Source organism: Dipodomys ordii, unplaced genomic scaffold (genome assembly GCF_000151885.1).
Source record: "Dipodomys ordii isolate 6190 unplaced genomic scaffold, Dord_2.0 Scaffold3, whole genome shotgun sequence".
Lineage (NCBI taxonomy): Eukaryota > Metazoa > Chordata > Mammalia > Rodentia > Heteromyidae > Dipodomys > Dipodomys ordii.
This window is the reverse complement of record NW_012267219.1, coordinates 11,303,400-11,309,542: the sequence shown is the minus strand read 5'-3', so window position 1 is coordinate 11,309,542 and position 6,143 is coordinate 11,303,400. Positions and strand designations below refer to the sequence as shown.

Here is a 6,143-nt window from a genome sequence, read left to right as displayed (position 1 = left end):
TAAATAACTTTCCCACATGGGCTCTTGTCATAGAGCAGGAGAGCTGTTGGGCTTGGGAAAGGGAGGGAGAGAGGAAATAGAGCTTGGGGGTGAGGGTTAGTGAGGACTTAGGGTTCCCTGAGAAATTCCACACCCTAGAAGCTTTGGGAGAGTGTTGAAAAGTTTGATGAATGCACCCAATTCTAGGTAATAACAGAGAACGCAGCTGGGATAGGTGAGTGTGGAAGTGACCTGTTAATGTAGGCGGGAAAAGGAAAAACAAATGTGGAAGGAGAAGAGATGTAAGGTGATCAAACAAATGGCCAATTGCTTTGCTTACTTAACTTTGAAATGGAAAGTAATTAGAGGTACTTGCTGGACTTTGTAGAAATACATGAAAATCTGTCCAAACAAGAATTTTCTTAATAGATCATATTTTAACTATATTCGCTTAGCAAATTAATACTTTTTACATTTTTTTAAAAAAAGAGGGAGACACACAATCTTTGTATTCTTGAAAACATCTAGATTTTCTGTTTTTTTGAAAATGAGGACCCAAGATGCAGTCTTGTCAGCTTGTAATCCAGTGCAGATTTCTAGTTGAAGGTAGAACTTTCCTAGGAAACAGAGATTGCTTGGTGGGAAGTTCGGTCTAGAACAGGCTCCCCCCCCTCCCCGCCCCCTGCCTCTAATGGCCTGGCAGGTCCCAGCGGAGCAAGGTTGGCCTGCTTCTCATTGCTTCTCATGCAAGAACTTGTTTTAACAGGGCTTCCCTCTTTAGGCTGATCAGTTGCCTGCGGGTGGCCTAGTGCAGGAGTAAATGAAACTTTTATGAAACTTGGCCCTCCACCTCACAAGCCTGTTTTCAGGCTGGTTCTGTGACCAAGAATGGGAAGGCAGAAGGAAGAGAAAGGAAAACATTGTTCTGTGAGCAGGAAATAAGGGAATGAGGCCTCTGGTTGTAGGCTGATGTACTGGCTCTGTGGAGGCCTGTGGCTGGGAGGTGGAGAAGGACTGATAGTATGTCTACAAGTTTGTAGAGAAGCTTCTGTGTCCGATCCCTGTTGTCGCTTCTGATCCCTGTTATACCCTCTATATCCTTAAACTTTCTCAAACACACCATCTCAAAAGCTGGCTGCTAACAAGCCAAGCTCCTTCGGACCCTGCCTATTCTTGTTTGGGGGAGTAGAATTGATTATTTAATCAAGACTCTCTGAGAAAAACCCATTGGGGTGAGGGAAGACGTTCAGAAAATATGATCATTGCCAATACAATATGAGAATAGGAAGTCATCAGGCATGCTTTCTGCCATCTTTCTGTGCTGCTGTCAGGTGCCCATGAACACCCTGGCCGATGCCCTCAAGAGCATCAACAGTGCTGAGAAGAGGGGCAAACGCCAAGACCTCATCAGACCATGCTCCAAAGTCACTGTCCAGTTCCTCACTGTGATGATGAAGCATGGCTACATTGGAGAACTTGAAATAGTGGATGATCACAGAGCTGGGAAAATGGTTGTGAACCTCACAGGGATGTTAAACAGGCGTAAGAGTGATCAGCCCCAGATTTGATGTGTAGCTCAAAGACCTTGAAAAGTAGCAGAATAATGTGCTCCCAGCCCATCAATTTGGCTTCTTTGTATTGACAATCTCATCTTGGCCTCAGGGATCAGGAAGAAGCAAGATGTAAACACACAGGAGGGGAAAAACCTGGGATTCTTTTTCCAGGTATTAATACAGGCATACAAATAAAATGCCTCAGTTTGGGGGGAAGGAGTTTTGTAAAACTGACCATTTATTCAGACGGTCACGTTGAAAGACCTTATACCAAAGCACTCCACCTCCACTCCTCTCTCTTTCTCTCTGTTTAAATGGGTAGAGGTGTGAGTAGCTAGATTGAAATAAAGTCTGTTACAGAATACTCTCCATCCAACTGAGTACTTAATGCACCAGCACACCTGTCATTTTAATGATGATTCTGTCAATAAATTTTGGTGCCTGTGAGAAGTGCTGCCATGGCGTTTGATCTCACCTACCCGGGCACCAAATCAGGAGAGGACAAATGGCTGCTACCATTGACTTTTCCTCCCTTGCTCTCAAGGAAAGGCAGGCCTGAATATCCAAAGCCCAAATTCTAATGATGGTGGGCAGTTTCTTTCCACTTGTTCCATGGTCTTTGGGGCCATTATGTGGAATCTCCCTTTAATGAATGATCAACTAGTTATTATTACCATATACCATCAAATTTCCCATGGCTCCTTTTGGCAACCAAGATTTGAACTTCTCCCAAATTATCACCCTATTGCACTGACCTCTTGAGGATAGAACAGTGACCATGATGGTGAGAGACTGACCATGAGAGAGGCTGCTGGAGGAAATGCAGTTTTTTACCCAGTAGGCAGAGGAGTATGGGTCCTTCGTAGTAATGTAGGAGCTCAGAGAGCTCAGCACCACCAGGACTGGATCTTCACTACAGAATCCCCACTCACCCCCAAGTCCTATCTCTTTCTCTCTCTTTTTCACACACACCCACACTCACATACCCCACACACTCCACACACCCCACATACTTATAGTGGGTTTGGCCCTTGATCCTGGCTGCCTGGCTTCAGGTAGTTCTGCCACAAATTCTGCGAACTAAGTTATAATTTTCAATGTATTCACTTAAAAACCTAAATGAATTTCAATCCTTTCCCGGGTCTCTATGGGTTTCTGCTTATTTATTTAATTTTAATTTTTAAATTATGTTTAAATAGTTGTACAAAGTTTTTTTTTTTCAATTCGAGATGTCAGTTCACAAGTGCAATGCATCTTGATTAATGTCACCCCTTCCATCCTTCTTCCCCGCCCCCCATTGCTCCCAACTCCACTCTATGGGTTTCTAAGTAGCAGATGAATATAACTCAGTAGGTTAGATGCACTGCCAGACAGTACCAGGACCATTATTGATAGGCGATCAAAACAAAATGCAAGATCAAGATATGGCCTAGAATATAAATTTAGGTTAAGTTAAAAACACTACACATGGGCATGGTGGAGCTCACCTGTAATCCTAGCATTGGAGAGGTAGAATCTAGAGAATGGTGATTTTGAGGCCAGCTTGAGCTACATAGTGAGACCCAGTCTCAAAACAGCAAAACAAAACAGAAGTAAAATTGCACAATCAAATTTGGAAAGCATTGGTAAATGTTTAGAAAACAAGTCCGGATTAATAGTGGCAGGTTCTGGGGGAGAAGAGGGGCTAGGGGAAGAGTCAGGAAATTCATAGATATATGTGCCTTTTTTCCTGTATGATTTTGGTTAGAGTTTTACAAGGAGAATTCTTTCCAGTGCTGCTATGTTCTCAATATTGCAAACCACACAGAAGGCTCATAATCCCAGTCAGTCAATAGGTGGAGATCAGAGAACTAGGGTTCAATGGCAGTCCAGGTTAAAAAAAATTAGCAAGGCTTATCCCAACAAAAAAGACAGGCTTGGTGACTTATGATTGTAATCCCACTTATTCAGGAGGCATAGGAAAGAGAATCACAGTCCCAGGTAGACTCAAGCAAAAGTGAGAGACTCTATCCAAAAACAGCTAAAAGCTAAAGGGAATCAGCCTACATGCCTCTCAGTGTATTAATGGATCAAGAAAATGTGGTATATATACAAAATAGAATTCTATTCATCCATCAGAAAGAATGATATTGAAACCCGTAAAGAAATGGAAAGACTTGGAAAAAATCATTAAGTGAAGTAAGTCAGACCCAGAGAAACATAGGTTGTATGTTTTCCCTCAATTGTGGTTGTGAGAATGTGCCTATAAATCCACAAGTAAACACACTCGGTTGTTTTGAAAGAAATACACTGGGACATAATAAATTATGCAGGTCTCTAGGCATTCACACACAGTGAGACCAAAGGAGGATATTCTTAGGAGAGGATCACAAAGTCAAAATAGCTATGTGCATCTGATCCCATAAAATAATATTTATCAAAATAGACTCTAGGAAATGGAAACAAAAGTTTTTATTGTTGTGTTTTTGTTTCCTTTTCTCTTTGTCTTGTCTGTTGGTTATTTGTCTTTCATAGGATAAGGAAGAGCACACAAAGGGTGGGACAAAGGGTGAACAAATGCAGCAATGGTACTCACTAGACATTCTGTTGAAAATGTGGGTAGGGATGAAGGGAACAACTGGGAGACAGTGAGGGAATGAGTAACATTGTTCAAAAAGAAATACACTCATTACCTGACTTATGGAACTGTAACCTCTCTGTTCATCACCTTAATAATAACAATAAAAATGCATGAAGAAAACAAATAAAAGGACTGGAGATTTAGCTCAAGTGCTAAAATACCATCTAGCAAGCAAACAACAACGACAAAAATCTAGAAAGAAAATAAAACTAAAATGTGAGGGCTAAATGGTGAATAGAGTCTCCAGCTCATATCAATTTTAATCAACTCGATGTTGGAAGCACCAGGGATATACATAATCCAGTGGAAATGGTGTGAATGAGGAAAGAACAATACCAACACAGAGATCAGGAAGGGGCCTCATAACATACCCCAGAAAGAACAGGGACTGTAGACTTTCCTACAGCAACTGACATGACACTCTAAGGCTGAGTAAGGTAACAGACAGGAAGAATCATTCAGGGCATGTATAAAATGTTTTGTGACACTCAGATGACTACTCCCTTCTAGTGCATCCCCAACAAGACTGCCTTCATCCACTTCTGCGATCAGGTAGTCCTTTACAGACATAGCACAGGGACTTATAAAAGGCCAAGAGGCTGGAGGTACAGTTAGAATGTACAGTCTGAGCCTAAATAGCCACAGGAAGCCAGAGGCAGGTCCTGACACCAACTGGACAGCTGCCTTCTTCTCTGAGAGTCCTGCACAATGCAAAAGGCCTCCCAGGATCACCAGCATCTTTCCCAGGCAGTATGTGAACATTCGCTCACAGTATGGTTATAAACTATGGTCTACCACAGCCACACAGAGAGCTGCTCTAAGGAAAAGGATTCCCTTGGGAACAAAATTAGTTTATACTCTGGGATATGTGTCCAATGACAGATCATAGGCATATGCAGAGAGCCTGAAACCAGAGGAAATTTTTAAAGGCAAAATGAGCAAGATTACATAAGTTGTTTTGAAACAACCATCCGTAGCTCGAAGGGTCAATAACAAGGGTGGCATTCCTCCAAACTTGACCAGACAGTTTCTTGCGGAAGTATTCTCTGTGGGAAGTTGTAGTAGCCTTGGTACAACAGGGTGGTTTTTCAGAGATTCCTCGGAGTAGTTTCCAGTCATGGGCATGTGTGCCCAAGAGTTTGTCTTCTATGGCTGCTTGACGCCATTATGCTAGGATCTGGCGGAAGTGACTCCATTTTGAGTCTGACGACTTTCAGCAGGCCACAAAGCACAGAGGGGGGGCCAGTTTGCATTAAATCTGGTGAGTAAGTGAATCTGTCAGTGCTTGCCTTCCATATCCTGTGCCCCAAATCTGTGCCTCTATCCTGCTTTCTTATTATTGTCTACTTTACTCCCTGCCCTCGTGGCCCCCACTCAGTGTCTTTTTGGTGTCTTCCCACAGCTGCTTTCACAGTGTTCTTCCCAGCTTCTCATTAGATATCCATAGTTTTCTCCGGTACCAGAAGCCAATCATTTATACTACTAAGGAGTTTTTTCTCCATTTTAAGTCTTGGGCCAATCTGATGAGGGTAAGTAGCCAATGTGATGAATGAGGATGATGGCATGATATGTTACCCCCCCCCAAGAGATTCACAGCTCAATCAAGTCTCCAGGGTGAACAATCTTTTATTCATAGGAAATGTAATCACAGTATGTTCTCCCCCAGCCATCCTGACAGAATGAATGGCTTGGGTTGCACACTTCCCCCTCTAGGTGACTCTTTATTCAGTCCAGTTAGGCAGCCGAAGTCTAGTCTGTGAGCACCATGAGGTCAATGTCAGCACAGAGCACACAAAATGTCAGCGGGGACTCCTTTGGCTAACTAACCTTTACTGAAGTCCAACTGCAAGCAAGATACAGCTAGTCCTGGGGAAACTTTAACCATTGCTGCTTCAGTTCCTGCTTTTGATAAGTTTACATCCAAGGAGAGAGAAAGAAATCCTCTCAGACAAATAAACTGAGTGCCAAGCCAGACACATTTGAATACCTAT

The 6,143-nt window shown here is 42.7% G+C and overlaps 1 pseudogene; it reads left to right on the top strand.

The window, feature by feature from the left end:
- Positions 1-1,316: 1,316 nt before the first annotated feature.
- LOC105987393 lies at positions 1,317-5,260 on the top strand (annotated as a pseudogene).
- Positions 5,261-6,143: the final 883 nt, after the last annotated feature.